Below are 20,997 nucleotides of genomic sequence, written 5' to 3'. Positions count from 1 at the left end.
TGACTCCCTAAGCTGGATTTGACCCCTGGTCCTGGCAAACTTTGTTTCCAGTGCCACTTCTGACTGACCTGATGGGCCCTTTCAGGGGCAACCTGGACTCCATGAGCTGAGCTGCAACGTGCACAAATCACCTTGTGCTACAGAGTAGCGAGAGTGTCTGTCCAGTTGCTGTCTAATCACATACCCCCGCTTCAGTCATGCAAAAGGCACAACCTTTATCAAAAGACAGCTTCTGGAACAAGCATGTGTGTCCTTTGGTGAAATAAATACAAATTGTGGTTGTCTAAATTGAGCAGCAATTTTTTTGGAAGCTACTAAAATAAAATTCATGGATGTGTATTTGTTTGTATGTTTTTTTTTTTAGAAAAAAGAACAGGGCTGACATGTATACAGTGAGACAGTGTCAATTATACAGATTCTGCCTTACTATGTATACTGTGATATATCTGTGGTTGTATATCAAAATATTGACCTTTGCAGACATGGCATTTCCAATACAGACAGCTTCTTGGATTACAAAGGGATTGATTTGGTTGATTTGGTTGAGAGGCATCGCGTAACGAAGCTTGTTTACAGTTGAATTTCCAGCAAAAACAACTATATCATGCTATACATTGTTACCAAGACACAAAATTACTCATTCCACTGAAATCACATACTCTTCTCACCTCATTAATATAAAACAATTCATATATGTAATAAGAGGTTAAAGGCATCCTGCTTTATACTTTCCAGCGTGAACACCACACCATAACCAGAATCAAAAACATTAACATTGTCAAATACAAGTGTTATACTTAAGATCAAAGTAAAAAACAAAGCCAGCCACTTTATTTTGGAAGCACTGCAGCGTAACTTTATACGGGTCTGCTGGTAGAGAAATGGTCGACACAATTTCTCTTCATGCCTCATGGCCTTCCTGTCTCTGGTGCAACCCAGTTTCTATTAAACGACACCACTGACTGATTATACCTCTCCTCGCAAAACAAATGCATTCTCCCTTTTGTACCGCTGCCCTGAAAATCAATTCTATTCTTTACAGATGGCACCGCAGTCATCTGCCATCACTGTTTATCTGCAAAGGAAATGTATCTTAAGGCACTTTGCATTTAGATAAATACCAAAAAGTTAAATCAATGACTTTGAAAATGATGCAGTAAAGGAGAAAAAAAATGGCTTAAGGTAAAATAATGGCAACCTACATGTATCCATTAGGCACTTTTTTGCAGAGGAATTACAATGAATAGGTAAAAGTTTAGTCTATATTCTTAAAAAGATGTTTTCAGTTATTGCAATATTTCAATATGCACGAAATATGAAAGATATGCAAATTTTTTTTAGTCAATTTTATTTTATTACACTCTGCCCAATAATTTAAAAAACACAATAAATGTCATTTACTCCCTTAATAATAGCACGCAAGCATTGTTTACTGTGTAATCTGCTTATTGCATTATATTTGATGCTGTAAACATGAAACATGATTGAAAGAAAAAAGATACTATTCATAATTACTATTCCTAATCATAATTACTTTTGTTTGTATATTATGTAAATAAACTGTGGATATTCTGAATAAGATTTTACTGTTTAATATACGTAGTCATTTGTCAGCTGTATAAAATCTTAAATCAGGGTTAACAAATTTACATTGCATTCATAATTGGATTTATTTTGAATTGTTATTTGCAAATACTGTAAATAAACATTTCCTCTACGATAGCTGGGGTTGAGGTCGTTGTACTGTCAAGCTGCAGCCCTGTATGCTTGAGCATCTATCTAATAGCAAATAATCACTACCTTGCTGTCACTTCATGGCAAATGATCAATGACACTTGATGGATGACCCTGTCTGGGTCCTGCCCGTGGTCTGCATCACTCCCATCCCCTCTCACAACCACATGAGACAGCCATGATTCCGTGCCTCATGGCCAACCACACATTCCTCCCAAAAAGCTTTCATTTCACTTTCTCAAATCTGTAAATGAGGGGCTCTGAGAGAGAGAGAGAAAAAAAGAAGCTTGGCAGATGCCTGGAAAATCAGTCTTTATCTAAACGATGGCCACTGAGAAAAGAAGTTGTAATTTTTTAATATTAAAGGGAAATTAAATCATCTGATGATTTAATTGGGAGGATTACGTCCCCCACCTGTGCTGTCACTCTCTGGGGCCCCATTACAGGGCTCTTATTAGTTTTTACTTGGCAGATCAAAATGCGAGCGCCGCAATCTTTGATCTCTCACTTGCTGACACAAATCCTTTCAAGCCCCAACATTTTTTGCTGGGTAATTAATGCTAATTAAAAGGTTTCAAGCAGTCAGTGAGCGCTTCCCTTCTCCCGTCCAAATTGCCATCAGCTTCCCCTACCTACGGATCTGCATGTCATGCACATTTCCTCCTCATGCACAGTTTCATCGCAGCGTCCATGCAAACAACAAATTATAAACTAAATGTAGGCAACTTGCCAGAGTGGTATCTACTAAGTGAGCATTTGCAGACATTTTGCAAAATAGAAGCACAATCTTTAATACTAAAATAAACAAAAATACAGCCGTGCCGCATTTAACTTGTGGGTTTCAAGTCAATTCGCCAATCTCTAATCCACAAACAGAATGCAGGAATGATGTTAGACAGCTTGATGTATGTTTTAAACACTTTGAAGCTATAAAAGGGTTTGTTTATGTAACTGTCACATGTAAATGCTGCCTGTCTACAATTTATGTATACATTGAAAATAGGTTAACTGCTTTACAGTAAGGAATTGTACCTCGGCCAAGTTTGCTCTTCAGCATTTACACATTCAAATAACCAGTGCAGATATTGCTGTTACATATAGTATTTTCAATCATGTTAAGTAAGAATATATGCAAATAAATCTGGTTGTAATTAAATGAAGAGTGGTTTGATTGATCTCTATACAAAAGATGTAAATGCTTTGAAACCACTTAAATATATGAGGCACATACACTCTGACTCCATCATCACTCACTTATTATGTTGTAATTAGCTGTCGCTCTGCCATATCATTATGTAGCTCAGTAAAGTGTCAGGTATGAAGATGTCTCTTCATCACAAGCAAAAGGCAATATCATAATACAATGCTACAAAATGATAATTAATTATTTGATAATTAATTAATTAATTAATAATTAATTAATTTGATAATTAATGAACATTACACAATCCCTATAAATCAACAGATAACTAAAATAAAGGAATAGTTCATCCAAAAGTGCAAAAATGTTGTCCTTATTTACTCTCAAGTCATTCCAAACCCATAAGACTTTCTTTTCACGCAGGAAACAAAAGAAGCTATTCAGCTGTAATGTTCGAGCTAGAGCTTAAGATCTTTGCCCGAACCCGACGGGACCCGATGGGACCCGACAGGGTCGGGCTTAATTTATATCATCTTATGCGGGCTCAGGCCGGGCTCGGGCTTGCGCTCCGGTTTGCGAGGTAAACGAGCGCTCATGTGATGGCATCCATTTTCGCATCTTTCTCGCACTAATCGAAACCCGAGTAGGTTTAACGGAGGCTTGCCTCTGGAGATTACGTTTTGGTTGCACCAGCAACTAAAGCAAAGTCTGAGTTGTGGAAAAGTTTTGACCATGTTTATAATGAGAATAATGAGTGAATAATGACGCACCATCAGTGAGCGCAGGAACGCGCTGAGGCCATCTACAGTGGATTCAATCATTTTCCTCCACAAAAACATGTAGGCTTAGCCTAATCTCTGTGAATAAAGGTTTTCAAATGATAACTAAATAATCATTGAGTTTTAAATGCATAATGTGGACAGAGTATTTACGCTAATGTTGGCATTATTCTTTTATTAAATATCATCTGCTAGTGCGAAGCAAATCTGGCAGAGCCTTTATCTTAATTTCGTTATAGCCAAATACCCATCTTAATTTAAAATTAATCTTAATTTGTTAAAAAAAGACTTGTTTTATTGGTGTGTTGGTCTATTTATAGGCTAAATTAACCTATGTCTAGAATGCTGGGATGTTAAGATGTCACAGAGGACTTATTTTATTTCTTTATTCCAACTTCTAAGTGGTCTAGTCTACGTTAGTTATGAATAAATTATGTTAAAACATGTATAAATGACTCATTCTTGACAAAAGGCAAAAGAGTTGTGTGCGTGCGCACATTTGAATAATGTCGGGCTGTAAATGGGTTCGGGCTTTTAAAAAGCTGTCAGTCAAAATGTACTTGTCGGGCTCGGGTCCTGTCGGGCCAAACTTTTATGGCCCAATTACAGTTCTAGTCCGAGCTGCTCTTTTCCATACATGAATGATAGCTGAGGCCACAATTTACTTTCAGTGTATGGTAAAGAAAAAAAAATGTTGTAATTGCTTTTGCTTGCTTAATTTCTGGTACATAGTTTTAAAAGTTTTATTTCTAATAAAGGCTTAGTGTCGAACACCGATTTGACACTGTTACATTACAAATAAATTTACTTCCCTGCATTGACTGAGAACAAAATGTTTGCCATTTACACTAAACTATCAGAGTGTCTGTCTACAGTGCTTGTCTTGAAGGTCAAAAGAAGCAATAATGATTACTGAAAGTGTTCTGAATACTGGTCAATGACCAGTAAAAGCACTTGGAAACCCTTTGTGCATCAAACTCCATGTCTTTTAATAGTGTGCTTTATACACATTATATTTTTCTTTATTTTTATGTCTAGCCATCCTAGACATTGAGCTATTGCTACATCACTCAGATCAAACTGGAAATGGGAAGGTCTTTCTTTCCTTCTCACTTGTTTGCAGATGCCCTCTCTAATACATAGCCATGGTACTTTAAAAGAGGCATGTGATGAATGATTTATGGAATTTTAACTGAAGTTCAGTTTGATGTAAGATTATTCTCGTTCTCTCTGCCATTGCTTCATTACCTTAGAAAAGCAGGAATCATTAAAGAAGGCAAGTCCAGTCAAATCTCAGCATATTTCTATAGAGTTGAACTGATGTCAACATCATTAACCATCATTTCTCTAACTTGTTTCATGACTTATGAAGTGTTCTTTATTGTGTAATGATCCAAAACTCGTACAAAATCGCCCTCTTCAAAGGGCCCCTGGGACGTACCACCCATGCAGCCTGCCGACATGTCAGAGGCAAAGATCAAATGAAGCTCAGTAATTAGGCACTTTTCTTTATCTTACAGTCGCCTGACTTCCATTTTCAGGTGACAGTCTTGTAGCTGTAAAGTGAGAATAAAAAATGAGCATGCAGTAACGAGCAGAGGAATAAGGTAAAATGCTTTGGTGTCTTTTGTAGTTCAAAAGCATTACTGCTTATGATTGAAGACAGCTGAGTTTGAAGAATGTAATGTAAACACTGGCCATGTGAAGGTTTAGAGGGTCACTATTTGCTGTGCTCATGTTTGAGGATTTTACACATTCAAAACAAAACCAGGAAAGTAAAGCAAAACAAACAAAAAACACGTTCAAAACAAAATATAAAAAATAAATTTAAAAAATAATAAAATAAAAAGGAAAAGCACAAATAAAACACTAGCATCAAACAAAATAGCAAAATAATGAGGGTTTTAAAACAAAAAGAATAAAATGAACAATGAGGTAAAAAAATAAAAGAAAAGAAAATGCATCACAAAACAATAATATAACATCATATTAATATAATTCATAAAACAAAAAATTATGTAATCATGGTTACACTTTCAAATATAAATATTACAAATAAAGAAAGAAACCCTACAATGTGCGGTATCAGGACTTTGATTTTTACATTGGACAAAACACGAAAACACATTTATACAAAAGTGGAAAAAAGTCAAACATCAATGTATAACATTAAAAAGTTGTGGATGTAAAAACTTTTCTCTTCAATAATATTTTGAAATACTCTTCAATTAGACGTAGAGCCTTTAAAACCAGCATCAAAATATATGGAAATATATGTTTTCTAAACATTGATAACCCTATTTATTTTTTCTGTCTTAAGTATGCACAATTACATATCCATGACTCTGCATGTACCATAGGAGTAACATTGGGTTTGTCATATGCACACTACGCATGAAGCCATGACAAATTAGCCTGGGAGATGGCCTCATTGGTCACAATGAAAGATACTCTCTGCACTTTGACTGAGGAAAAGCGGTTTACCTTTATCTGTCAGGGTATGTGTGTGTAGCCTCCTGCTCAGCAGGGGTGTGGAGGCAGTGCCACAGGGGTTATGCTTCTCAGGGGCCCGAGGACCTACAGTAAATCTTCTAACAATTTAGACAAACAAAAGGCCACTGCGGCAGGAAAAAAGACAAGGAAAAACAGATGAATAAGCAACATCAATTACCGACAGGGTTGACCTGTGAGCCCCCACACCACGGCTGGCCCCTCACACCCAGGGGTGGCAGATTGAAGCTGACATGCCTGGAGTGAGAACAGTGCGGCCTCACAAGGCCTTTCCTCCGAATGCGGACAGAACGAGAGAGAGTGCCAGCAGTGGGAGCTATGAATGAAAAATCACGCATAATAGGTCCCCGCTTTAGTTTAAAGTGAAACAAAATGGCTCAATTTGAGCACTTAGCCTGTGGAAAATTGGCTGCGCTGAGATAGGACAGGAACATGCGAGGGGACAAGCGAATCAGCCCTCTGATAAGTAGACTATAAGGGGAACAAAGCCGGATGTCCAACAGGCTTACCAGTAAACTCAAGTGCGATTGGGCCCCTCGAATTGCCGCTTCAGTCTCCACTCATCCTCCAAAAAAGACCTCCTCTCCCCTCAGATGCTTTGTGCTCAACCAGTAGGTTTAATAAATACAGCGCTCATATTTGTTCAACACACCAAGCTTTGTGTCATCCCACTGGATATTTGTGTAGGGATGAGAGCAGTGTAAATGCAGAGCAAAGCAGGCTACAAGCTAACAGACTGGATTACAAATGTAAAATGTCTTCTAAAATCACTTTATTACAATAGGGAACCTGCATAAAGGTTTATGAGTGTAAATGTTTATAACATAGTACACACTTTTAATTGTCATTTTATTACTTGGATACTAATGTCCACAGGATTTAGGATTTTTAATACTGTTACCAAATGCATCAGGGCAAAAAACATGATACTACATGCAGCATAATGGAAAATAATTGTTTTCCCAAACAGGTTTCTTGAACCCTACATGCCTGCCATAGCATAACATAGCATAAGACATAACATAACATATATACTTTATAATTTATTATTATTGGAAATATTATTGTTTGGTTTCCGGCACTGTATACCTTGAATAAGATGAAACCTTTTTACTGGTTGTATATTAAAATAATAATAATAACTGCAACTATAATACAGGTAGATAATAAAATGCATGTATTTATAGTTATACCTTCACCCTAAAAATAAACATGCTGCACAACACAAATCTCCTAGTGGATGCTCTGCAGCTAAACTTGCACAAGCTGATCTGTGTTTTATTGACCAACCTCAGACACAGTCTCTATAGTAACAACACACACACAAGGCTGTAAAGGGACATTTAGAAACATTGCCTGAGGGACTGTTTAATACAATGGAGTGAACAATAACACCAACCTACACAATAGACACCAGAACCAGTGAAAGCAATCTGACAAGCTCACTATTTCATACTAAATATTCCTGAAATATTAAAATGTGTTCCTGTAGCTCATTGGTAGAGCATTGCGCTATCAAGGATGATAGGTGAAAATTGATAGCCTGAATGCACTGTAAGTCGCTTTGGATAAAATGTCTGCTAAATGCATACATTTAATTTTAATATTTTATTTAAATATGCCTTATAAATCAAACCTCAGTGCTGAACACACAGCTATAAACAAGACAGCGTAGGTTCCAAACTGTTGTTAAAAAATACTTTTCTATTTTCTATTTTAATGTGTTCTTGATGTCACAGAAACTTAATGTATTTACACTGCACATTAGCTGTAATTTCCAAAAGCTGTAATTTCATGTTCACTGACATTGACAGCATTGTCAGATCCTGCTGTATTCTGTAAATCAGATGTTAGATCATAGCAGAAGGTGTCATTTAAGAGGAAAAAACTCTTTGATTTTAAATAAGATGGAAGTAGAGCAGTCATAAAATATTTGACCTTGCTAAGAGCTCTACACACCTCTCTAATCTGTCTGGCTCCTTTTTCAAACAATAGAGCTCTTTAAATCGCTGCAGCTATCAGCACAGCTCAAATAGGCCTATAATAGAGCCCTATCTTCTTTGCAAATGGAAATCCAGTCAAGGGAGGAGATGGGAATCATTTTCATCTCGTTGACTTGCAGTACAACTGAGAGTTTTGTGGAGGAGACACGAGCCTACAGGTCAATTTCCATGTCAGCACCATGTCTGTTTTTTTTTGTTGTTGTTTTTTTTTTTTTTTGAAAATGTGCAGCTTTGAAGTTCAATTTTATGCAGCGCTGAGGTGAAGGGCTTCATTAGGGGTGCTTTAAGCTCATGAGGTCACAATAAACACATTAAACGTACAATACAAAAATATTTTGTATATATTTGATTTAAAACAGTCAAAAACAGTAATACTGTGATATATAATTATAATTTAATTTTCTATTTTGATGTATCTGCATTTTTATCAAGTCTTCAGAAATTATTTTAATATGCTGATTGGGTGCTCAACTGCTAACTGATGCTTGATTTTGTGGAAATCAAAAATATTTTTCTTTCTTCAGGACTGTTCAAAACAACATCATATTTAGAGTTCAGAGTGAGGGAAATAAATCGCAATTCATTAATTTGCAGTAGCATTAAATCATAGGGGCATGTCATTTCATAAGCAGAAATATCTAAACGCGTGTACAGTGCAATTTCATGGTCCGAGTTGTCCCTCGCTGCGCTTGCTTTAAAGCTTTGATTAAATAGAAAAGGCACAGATCTTTTCCAAGCTGCTTTTACGATTCCTCCTAAAATGGATTCTGCAGAGAAAGGAGGAGAAGGGTAAAATCTGAAGTGACACAGGACAAGAAATCTATTTCTCCCCTCAGCCCCTTCCTCTCTCACATCCTCCAAAATGTAAATGCATTCTCACTCAGTTCAAGCCATAAAATACTGCCCTTGAAATATTGAGTGACAGAAGGAATTATGGGTTATTGTACTGTCAAAATGCAAGACAGCTGTATGATGGGATACTGTGTTATTTAGACAATCAGAAACTTAAGAGGCAAAGCGACACATGCCCCCCCCCCCCCTTTTCTCTCTCTCTCTCTCTCTCTCTCTCACAAACACACACACTTAGACAAGCCTGGTTATCACTGCCAGACAGAGAAAACACTTGAAACACACAAGAGGACCAATAGCTGGAAAGGTACTCTTCTTCCATTTGTAGCACAGTCGATACACTCTACACTACAGCTGCTTGCCAGAGAGTTGCATTAACTTCACACAGGAAAAGTTTACACTATTGTGATGTGAGAGAGGAACATTAGAGCAACAAATGGATTTTGTCTACAATTTCTGTCTCACTGTCAACAAAGATCAGGTGAGATCAAATTTAAAGCCCAAGAACCCACACAGAGATCCATTTACCCCATTTGCACATCTTCTTTACTGTTCTACTGAAGGATAAAAAGTCACCTACATCTTGAATGGCCTGAGGCTGAGTAAACTGACACAGCAAATGTGAATTTTTGAATGAGCTACCTAAAATATTTTATGACGTTTTATCATGTGAAGGTAGTTGGATACATGTGACCACATTGTCCTGATGCTACCTGGACAACAGTGAAGCACCGCTTACCTGTCAATCATCCACTGTGCTAAATACATTTACACAGTATAATAATTACAGTTTTTCTTTGAAAAATCTTTTGCTCACAGAGATTGCATTTATGTGATCAAAAATACAATAAAAACAGCAATATAATTTAAGTAATTGCCGTAATACATTTTTAAACATATTAAAATAGGAAAAACTATTTTATTCGAGAGAAACAGCATGCCTACTTTACTTTTTGGCGGTTTATGTGATGTATGTCCTCTTGAGGATATGTGATCAAGAGACAAATCTCCAACCCTGGGACGGATACCACATGTAAACGACCATTGTCACCAAGACATGAACCACACATTTTCCACAAAACCTCTCTAAATACAATGAAGATGCCCCTCGTTCTCTTTAAATGCATTCATTCATATTTTTTTACCAATTAGTTGAGCTGCCATCCCAGCAAACAACCAACATGCAGAGTATAAGATAATGACACATCCATTTTTCCACACATAAAATAAAGACAAATAATGAATAAATCCATTTTTCATCTTGATAATTGTATTCAATAAAAGTAACATTGTCTGATTTGTCACATTTCAAAGCCTGTGACAAGTAATTATCATTACTTGTTGAAAAGACATTCATTACTACAAAAAGAATCAGTAGGCTCTGTAAATAATGAAAAGAAGTGCTTTCATTTAGTTGGATTTGCTAGACGTTGTTTTTGTGTCCTGCAGTCACTTTTACTTTCTTTGTACAGATGCTATAGAGCTTGTATAAGACATTACATTATACAACCATAACCTTAGACAATGAATATCCTGTGTCCTGGTATTTTATTTTATTTTTATACAAAAGTACAACTTAAAAAAAAAAAGGTTTTAAAGAAACCATAACCATAGTATCAAATGCATAAATCTAGTTCATACAATTTGTGCAGCATATTCAAAGTCTTCTGTGTACTGTGTGCCCAGATTTTAAAATGTCACATCAACGTGTCACACCAAAGTGCTTTTTATCATCTTTTTTGAGCTAAAGCTATAAGACTTCACAAGGACTAGGGATAATTTTATGGTGCTACCTTGTCCTTTCATAGCATGGACAGATGTGGATACAACAGTGAATATGTGTGTATGCACAACTATGAATTAATTTGCAGCAGGATTTATATAGGCTATACAATGAATTGCTACTGCATGTAAAACAATTCTTCAAAAAAATGTTGCTTTGCTGTATGAAAAAATTAACAACATATGGGTTTGTAACACCATGAAGGTTAGGATAAAATGAGATTTTTCATTTTGTGTGAACTATAATGCCACAAGTAGAGTTTTATTTTCGACCTCATTAACCAAAGTGTTCTTATGAAGTGGAAAAGTAGGGCAATTCATGAAGCTCCCAATCTCTCCCAATTCATGAAGTAGGTTCCTCAGCTTAATTTCCGTTGATTGCTGAGTGATGTTAAACACACAGTGGGTGTTGTGAAGGTTTGAACCAGTAAAGCCACTCTGAGCGAAGATTAAAACAGGCAGTTATCCACCATGTGCAGGAAGTTTCTGATGAGTTTGATGAGAGAGTGATCGCAGGTTGGCGCTAGTTGTAAACACCAGATCTGCACTGGACGGCCCCAGTTCTTCGGCACCCAATCAATACATGTGGCCTACAGGAAGTGCTGTGCGGCTCCACCTCTTCAAGTGGACTGCATCCATTTTTGCACTTAACAAATGGCCTGTGGCAAGATATGGACTTTCAAACAAAACTTCCTTATTTAGCCTGGAATTATTTACCACTCATGTTTATTCTGAAAAAAAAAAAAAAAGTTTAACAAGTGGAAGAATTCTTGGCCTTTAAACCAATGACAAATTGATCTATTGCTCCAGAACAACACGCTATGATTTAATTGGCTTAATATCAACAGAAACACATAATTTAGAACAAAAAATTCTCTAATCATTCTGTATATCAATATGCACCAACCATGATCCAACAGCTCAGTTCTGTTGAAAAATATGTTTTATGACTGTGTCCATGCACACAAATCGATGATAGCTGCTGGGTCTGACATATAAACTGTGGGAAATCAAGATTGCAGGTCATTCCCCATTAGGTCTTGGCGAGTAGCGCTCCTCTACTCCAATTGATGGATTCATTGCATTTGAAAATGACCTGTAGGTCCGGGAGGTCGAACAAATGGGCCGATATCAAACATGCGACCCTAAATCAGGATTTGCATCCTATTTTGCCCAGGTGGACACTATTGGCTGTGTATACCATTGGGAACTGCTAATACTACATACCATTAATCATTCTGTAATGTCAATTTCAGAATTACCATAAAAATCTTAAGGACCTACATGCACATACAACACCTGAAACATTAATTTCATACATAAGAGTATTGTGGCTGTGTCATGTGAAGGTTAAAGGGCCTCATAGCTTTTATTTCACCCGGCAACTAACTGATAAAAGCATGGAGCAAAAGTTAAACACCATCAATTGTTTTAAACCAGGACCATATTTGTACTCCGTGAAGGCAAAGATTAAAAGCACAGTCACACTCAAGAAAAAAAAGGAGGAAAATCTGTCTGCTCGATACCCAGGGTCAAAAACTGTGGCAAAATGTGCAGGTAGGTAAAGCCCTGTTTGCTGCACAGGCAGCGTCTCTCTCTTTCTCTTTCTCTTTCTCTCTCCACCTTTTTCCCTCCCTCCATTCTGCAGTGCTGTGTCCTGACCTTGCTGCTTCCAAGCCCCATCCATCTTGGGCTGCTTAGCCATTTCGCTGGCTTCATACTGCGCAGATTAACACAATTCATCACCACAATCATCCTCGATTCATCACCCTTTCCAATGAATGTTTTGACATCCAGTTAATTTTCTGCTGATGATTTATCAAATTATAATTACCATGCTCTGAAGGGTTCATTTATTATGTTGATACATGATAATGACACCAAAGTGGATTGAATTTTAAGTAAGTTCTTTGCAATTATAACATGTGCGTTATTGTGAATAATGTTATGCGGTTTCATTTCTTACAGCCTGGAAACTCCTGGGAGTTTCCTAATGTTATAATAAGCAATGCAAGAAGAAAAAAAAAGGGATGGTTGTTAATTCAATTTTTTTTCTGAACAAATTGTTTGGCTGGGTGAGCAGGGGCCATGAAAAAGTTCAATTAAATCCAACGCTCCCATCTAAGATGCTCAGTAATTAAAGAGCCTACTAATTCAATCAGGGGGTCTGACTGGAGCCCAGTGCGTTAGACTGTTTCTTAATAGGTTATAGGTTATTTTGCACATACTGCCCACATAGGCACTTCATTAGCCTCCTCTTTACAATTCACTCCACTCTTACCCTCATTATTATCCCACTTTATTAAAATCCAATGGCCAGCTATCGGTTTCTATTACTGAAAAGCCCTGCTGTTTAATATGCTGTGTACTTTTAAGGGCATTTCACCAACCCATGTGCATGTAGAGAGATGGTCATCTATGAATAGCTTTAATTTGTAACTACAAAAAAGAACAACTGCCATACTACTGTGGGCTAAACATTACAACTTATCTTATAATGTGTTAACTAGAACAGAAAAATATACACTCAATCTGTATAGATATGTAAACATTTGCATTGTCTATATTAATGCATGTCCAAATATATACATCTCTTCTATTAAATTACGAGATCACATCTAATATGCATAAAATATTTATGAATTAATTAAACATTACATAAAATGTTTGAAATATTTTTTTACATATTATATAATTATATAGTATACAATTGCATAATCCATGATAATGAATATATACTATACATAAACTAATAATCGTCTAGTTTTAAACTATATTATATAAAAAAAAGTTTAAAGAGTAACTAAACCCTAAACTAACTTTTTTTAGTTAATGATCTATAAGAATGGGGCTTTATTAGTGCTGTTCATTGTTTCAGGTAACTTTTTTGACATTTGAGTATAAAGTGTTTTAATTCTATAATATATGGTGTAAAAACGTCTGAGTGCTGCCCTCTTCAGGTTGAACGGTGGCTACTGCAGTTGATTTTTCCTATTGGATGTTGCTTGGTGGCAAGTGACGTAAGCGGTGGCAGGTGACGTAGGCAGTTTCCAGCTCACCACGCCCCTTGGTAAGAGCTACCACGCCCTTGGCAGTATAAAACCATCAAAATCCCTGTAGTGAGTCAGGAGTTGGAATTGCGAGTATTGAAACGATCAGGATAGACTATTATAGCATCTATTTAGCATATCAATTATATAGTTATTTAGATCTTCAAGTTAGCGTAGATTTATCTGTATTTAGTACAGTGGTCAGGATGGTACGGAGGTGTGTTGCTAGTTGTGACAGCACTGCTGGCCTGCATAGTTTTCCAGCAGACTTTAAAATTAGGCGCCAGTGGTTGCATGCACTTGGCCTGGAAGACTGTGAGTTCCCGCCTAGAGCCTGAGTGTGCAAACTGCGTTTTACACGGGATTGCTTCTCCAACGCAATGGAGGTGGAGATGGGCTTCTCCACACAGCTCGCGCTGAAAAGCGACGCAGTGCGGGAGTTAAGACCGCAGTTTTAATCAGTTGCTTGAATTGATATGAACAGACACCACGACATCCTCCACTTCAGGTGAAGGTAGGTGAGAAAAGTCCTCTACTTCAAATGATCGCTCTGTTGCAAAGCTACTTGCGTCATTACAGTCACTCTCCATTTTAGCGTCACTGACAGCAGCTGTCAATCAATCCGTCACTGCGGCTCTCATGTTCACGCCGCTCTCGCTCAGCCCCGCCCTCGGCTCATCCCCTCTATCTCCGCTGTGATCTGCCCACTTTTCAGCATTTTTCAAATATTGTCAGTGGGTGGAGTCAGGCTCTGACCAGGGGTTTAGTTACACTTTAAATAATTTTACATATATAAAGTTGAGTAATATATATTAATTATATGCTACTATTCAGAAAAGGTATATAAACTATAACAGTCTAAATATTATATGAATTTGTGTTGTCTATATTTATGTCCACATTTTCACATATCCTGTACATGTATACATTATGCATATATAATTATACATTACTTCATATATAATAATATTCTAATACATACTATACATAACATAATATCTGTATAGTTCTGAACTGTAATATATAAAATGTACAATATGACTACATAAAACAAAAAATATATAAAAATATTATAAATTTATGTATGCAATTGTACAAATTTATAACACTGCAAAAATGTATACTAATATTATACAACAAACTAAAACTAACATTTTTAATATAAAACAACAAAATATTAAATTATTTAACTAAAAAAAGATATGAAATGTTTAAAATGCAAAACATATTTATCGAACCATATACATTGCTGTTTATTTTTCTGGTAAAGCGATCTATTTTTATTTTTTTGACTCTTTGCCCTTGGGCTGGGGCCCATAAACAGCACTATCGCCGAGCTCTGGCAGCATCTTCCTTGTAATTGTGAGTCCCTCTTGGATGTCCCAAAAGTGAAAGATGTGTCTGGTAAGTGAGAGAGGTCAAACATGAGCATGGAAATTTATTACATGCACTGCAACCAGATGGAGGCAGCCCATCCATCAAGCCGAGCTGTCACCCCGGTCACAAACGTTTCCCATAAAGAGGCTCCCTCTCTCGCTCTGGAAGCGGGAAGTCCACTCGCTCGTGCTCTGGTGTTTACAGAAACGAAGCCCTTGGAAGCACAACAGCCTCCTTGTTTAATCATCTCTGCAGCTCTCCGGCTCTCCTCTCACTGCTGAGGCTATTTTTAAACTTTACTTTTATCAATACTTTGGCGGCAGCTCCGGGAGATATTAAAAGCGTTGCGGGGAGCAGGGGAAGGGCGTTTCTGACACTTGCTCCCTCATTCGTCAGAACCTCATAGGCCCGTCGGTGACAATGAAAAGATTTCACAATACTGCACAGCAGAAACTCATTCTACCCCTCATCCATCATGCTCAACCCACTAGCCGTTCCACTGACCTAATCTGTAATGCCTGGCTGCTCACTGGAGACTTCTTAAAGGCACCCTTCATTAATTGTGCTAACCTGACCGCAGGAAGCACAGGGACAGCTTGCTGTCTGAGACTACGGCTTCTATAAATGCTTCAAATATGCCTTAAAGATCAATAACTGAAAACAAGTAGCATGCAATGAGTTAATGCTGCTTCCAAAAGAAAGATAAGAGAAATTGGCATTCAATATAATTAGACTGGGTCAAAACTCTGTGATTTTCCAAAAAATTTTAAAAATTCACTCCCAACAGAAATGTAACCCAACATAATAAACTCAAACAATGACATGAGTTTGGTGAAAAAAAAAAAAAAAAAAAAAAACGACATTCTGTCATCATTTACTCGTCCTCATGTCATTCCAAACCTGTATGACTTTTTGGAGTTAGGGGGTGTGCCCGAAGTGTGAATCCTTATAAGGGAAACCAACTAACAATTCCTAACATAGTGTCTACACTGGATTCGAGCGGTGCATTGCGACAAAATACTATAGAACCACTGATCTATAATAGAGATTCATTATATATAGATCAGTCAATTGAACTCATTATAATCAGTGATGGTGTCTACAGTGGATGCGGCACTGCATGACACCACAAATCCCTGACAGTACATTGCTGCCTCGTTCTATTAATGATGTGCTGACACAAATTTCAAATGATTTTCAATGGTTGCTTTGTCGTGTCCAGTGTGGACAGTATTTAGCTGATGTAGCATGGTGCCACACGACAACTGTCATGTCCGGTGTAGACACGGTGTAAGGAGAGATGACTTAGGTCGATGGTGAATGATTTGCAGATCCTCAGTAACATTGACAAACATATAATCTTGTAAAATGTGTGGCAACTACTGCTGGTCCATAATATAAACAGAGTACATGCGATTGCGAATCTCAAAAGTGATAGTGAAACTAAAAAGCGATCGTGCAATCAAAAAGTGGCGGGGGTGTCACGATGCCGGTGCAACATCGTGATGTCTATCAACCTTTGGAGATGGATGATGACATCGTCTATAAGCCCAACACTATCACGCATCTTGCGTTTGTGATGACAAGGTTAAGAGGTGAAAGGTGAGAGATTTGTGCATCTCAGCTCTAATTCTCCTCCTCTCTGGTCTCTGGCACTGGAACAAGTGACTGTTAGTTAACACACAGGAGGACAGCAGCAGCAAGTGCTCTCTGACCCAGGACCAGCTATTATAGAGTTGTATTCCCCAATCCCCAGACCAGTTCTGGCTGCCAAATTTCCCACTCTCTAACTGTGCTGTCTCTGCATCTGTTCAGTCTGCCTAATGTGGCCTGTCTCTTTAGCCAGTCTCTGCAGGCTGGCAAAGTGGGGGAAAAACATATTCCTGTTGTTTCAATTCATCAATCATTTTGAGACAAATACTGCCAAGAAATGAAGGTCACTGAATTGTTGATGTGAATGTCTTCTATGATACTGAAGTACTGTTAGAGACGAGTAAATATGTCAACTTCTGGCTTGACCAGTGGCATGAGCTTGAGGCAGGACTAGTGGTTTGTGAGCAACCCTAACCCTAAGTACTGGCAGTATATATATATATATATATATATATATATATTATGAAGAGTTTGGTTCCAAAACGCAATAAATAAATTTTTAGGGCTGCAACTAATGATTATTTTGATAATCGATTAGTTGGCCGATTATTTATTTTGTATTTTTTTTTTTTCAATTAAATTGATTAATCTGATTAAAGCCCCTGTTTTCAATATTTTAATTTTACTGACAAAAACACACTATTCCACATTCTGCCCTATGTCCTTAAAACAAATGTGCCAACTGAATGCTTTGAAAACACAGTGCTTAACAATTTATTAGACCAGTTGTCATAAGACAAAACTAAAATATTTTAGGATATTTCAAAAACTATTTATTCTAAAAATGTTATTGTAGTTTTTGGACAAAAAAACTGAAACAATTAAATAGTATTTATTCACATAATAATAAAAATGGCCTCCTTTGCCTTTGATAAAAGCTCACATGCTTGCTGCCATTGTTTATGTACTCTTTGACTAATTGGGTATCTGAATAAAAAAAAAAACTATAAAGCCTTGACAATTTGTTTCTGCCTTTCTTTAACAGATAACAGCAATAATTATATTATAGCATTAAAAATAGCTTACTACTGTTTCTAAAAAGCTTACACATATTGGAGGTCTAACCAATACAGAAAGCTAAAAAATGATTTTGTTAATTACCAATACTGTTAGTTAAGAGCAGAAGTGGCACAAAACCTACATACATTTGTTTAAATAATGAAGATAATAAAGACGAATAAAATAACAGTAATGCTCTGCTGGTCACATGCACTTTGATCACAGTCAGTCTCCTCTTACTGTCATTTCTTTATCCTGTAAAAGCGTTTGATACTTATATTCAGACAATTACACACTGCTGTCCCTTCACAGTTCCTACTCTGATAAATTACTCGCACTGCATGTTGACTTTTAAACCTAAATATAAATGTTAAACAACAGATACTTCAGCATGAAATATGAATGTTTTTGCGCTGAATATTGTCTCCCTCGCCTTTCTGTGTTCCGTCTGTTTGTCTGTTTAATACGCGCCGGCGCCCTTTTAGTAAAAATATTTAAACTTAATGCAGATTGTCAGGGCAGGCCTTCATGCAAAAATGGAAAGGCCAGCATGAATTTGTGACATTTAAAGATAAGGATTTGACCGTTAACTTAAACTGTTTTGCGCAGAGGATGCACACACGCATCTGTAAAAGCGCCCAACAGGCAAGACATTACGCTATGCATCAGCTTAAAGCTTAAAATAAAGATTTATCATGTTTTTTTTTTTGTCTTTGCGCTGTTGTTGTCTCTGTGTAATGGATTTATTGTATGTGCAAAAAAATTATTGTATGTGCAAGCATACTTTGCAATAAAGCGCTTTCTGATTCTGAAAATACGTAAAAAAACATAGTAAGCTGATCCACATATGACAGCCTCTGAACTTGGTCAATACTAATCTTATATACAGGCCCTAGACTAAAAATACATTCAATAGTCATCGTTTCCGAAATGAATTCAACGGGTTGAATAATCAAATCGTGTTCATAATTGAATGCGACTCATCTGCGATTATGAACACGATATTGCATAACTTGTCAGTGATGTACGGATCTATGTATTAATAGAACCGACTTTACTGACGATATGTGCATGACAATCACATGGGATTTATCGTGCAGCCCTAAGTTTGTTTGTTGATCACAAAGTACAAAGTAGATGAGGGAAAGTAGGATGCCAGGTGTATTTAAAGCGCTGCTATTACTTCAAGTACTGTCAAGAGTGCATGGAATGGTGCACTGTGATTGGTTGAGCGCATATATCGCGTTTTGCAGATTAAGGAGTGTTTATCGCAGTTATGAAAAAAAAGGGGGAAAACATGACCTAAAAACTTGCAGATATGATATTTTGTGTAAAATAAAAAAATTACTTTTCAATATATATATATCTCTGGGCAAAAAAAAGTAGATTTTTCGATTAATAGTTTTTTTTTAAAAAGACGTTGATTCGATATCGATTCTCAGAAGCTGCAAATCAATCGGTATTTATTTCAGCACACATTTTACACAAGATCTGATTAAAGAAAATCTTATCATTGCTCTTCTCTACTAATGTTAGATGTCACCCTCTCATTTACCTTGAGAAATGTTCCAAAGGATAGCCTGTCATTCATTTAGTGCTTATTCATGGCGGAGATACTGTTGATGAGAACCAAGAACGAAGTCTTACGCGTGATTCGAAATGCTCAGGTGCTATAGGAATACTATAAATCTGCGGAAGCATTTGATATCATGCATAAGGCGCCATGATTTCTGCAATCAATGAATGAATGGTGGATGGCGCGGCTCCCTGTTTTCTTTACAAACACAAACACTCCCTGTTTTCTTTGTGCGGATGACGTTCGCTATGTTTTCAGCTTCTACTGTCTCAATATGATGATATGAGTACACAAATATAATCTCCAGCTGCTCTGAGAGTCACTTCATTAGCATTTTACCATTTCATTTGAAAAGCTACCATCATATCACATACACAGCCGCTGCAAGTTCCTCACGGCAATCTGTCAAAATAAAAGTTTAGTTTAACGTTAATAAATGTCAGAATATATTACTATTTAGCAGTCTTAAGACTCAAATGCTACCACTGCTAATACATATAAATAAATCTATTTTTAAAAGGAATAATAACATTTGTTTACTTTTTAATTTTAACAGTAAACCTCTGTTGTGCAGCACTTTGTTTGCCAAAAAATAAAAGGGTTTTATTTTCATTTGATTTGGATAAATTAATGTTTTATGCCTTCATCTGATTACCAGAAAAAATAAGAACAACATTTTATATGGCCCTATTATTGTTTTAAAAAAGGACCCTATACTATACGAAAAAATAAAAGGTTTAAAATACAGCCTTGTGGTTCTTAATTTCTTTTTATTAATTCACCATTTGTAAACTGATGTTTACTGTTAATTTTTTTGAGAAATATCAAAAGCATTTGTATTAAAACTATATTCACTGAATGTAATAAAAATAAAAAATTGAGAATCGAATCAAGAGCTTCAAAATCGAATCGGGACATCTGAATTGATACCAAGCCCTAATATATATATATTATATAACACCCTAGCAGCTACATGGAAACACCTCAGCAACAGCATAGCAACCCCCTGCATCTATTTGTTATACTACAACAATGGTGAGTTTTGGACAGATACATTAATTTATTTCGAAAATGTAAAGTCTAGATATTTTTGCACCTTTGTTTGGTGCTATCTAACAGAAATGACGCACTGCAGCTTTAAAGTGAGCTCATCTATGACACCAAACAGTCCCTTTGTTCTGTATTTGTTCTGTATTAAAGTACAAATCATTTGAATATTGATTCCAACAAAAAAATATTCTTTGGAATAATCCATTCGAAGGCAGACGAGGTGAAATGTGTTTACACTGATTAAAACACTTACGATCGTGTCTCTTTCCACCAACTGCTGATTAAGCAGGCATCTCTCCTCGGACCCTGTGTTTCCAGTGAGTATTGATTATTGCATCATTCACTGAGTCCACACAAGAGCGAACTGAGGTTATCAGGGGTTCGGCAAACAGCCAGTGGACAGAGCAACACTTGAAACCGTTCTCTCAAGTTTGTGGAGCGTGGCCTGTATCCTGCTCTTCTCGAAGAGAGCCACAACGGACCTCCTTCTGCC

At 36.8% G+C, this 20,997-nt stretch overlaps 1 protein-coding gene across 2 annotated transcripts in view; it reads right to left on the bottom strand.

Annotated features, from left to right (window-relative positions):
- lrmda (leucine rich melanocyte differentiation associated) overlaps positions 1 to 20,997 on the bottom strand; it is a 271,154-nt gene that overhangs the window by 104,452 nt on the left and 145,705 nt on the right. The gene's annotated exons all lie outside the window — the stretch shown is intronic.

Source organism: Carassius carassius, chromosome 30, assembly GCF_963082965.1.
Source record: "Carassius carassius chromosome 30, fCarCar2.1, whole genome shotgun sequence".
Classification (NCBI taxonomy): domain Eukaryota; kingdom Metazoa; phylum Chordata; class Actinopteri; order Cypriniformes; family Cyprinidae; genus Carassius; species Carassius carassius.
Note: the sequence above shows the minus strand (reverse complement) of the source record. Positions and strands in the feature narration are given on the sequence as shown.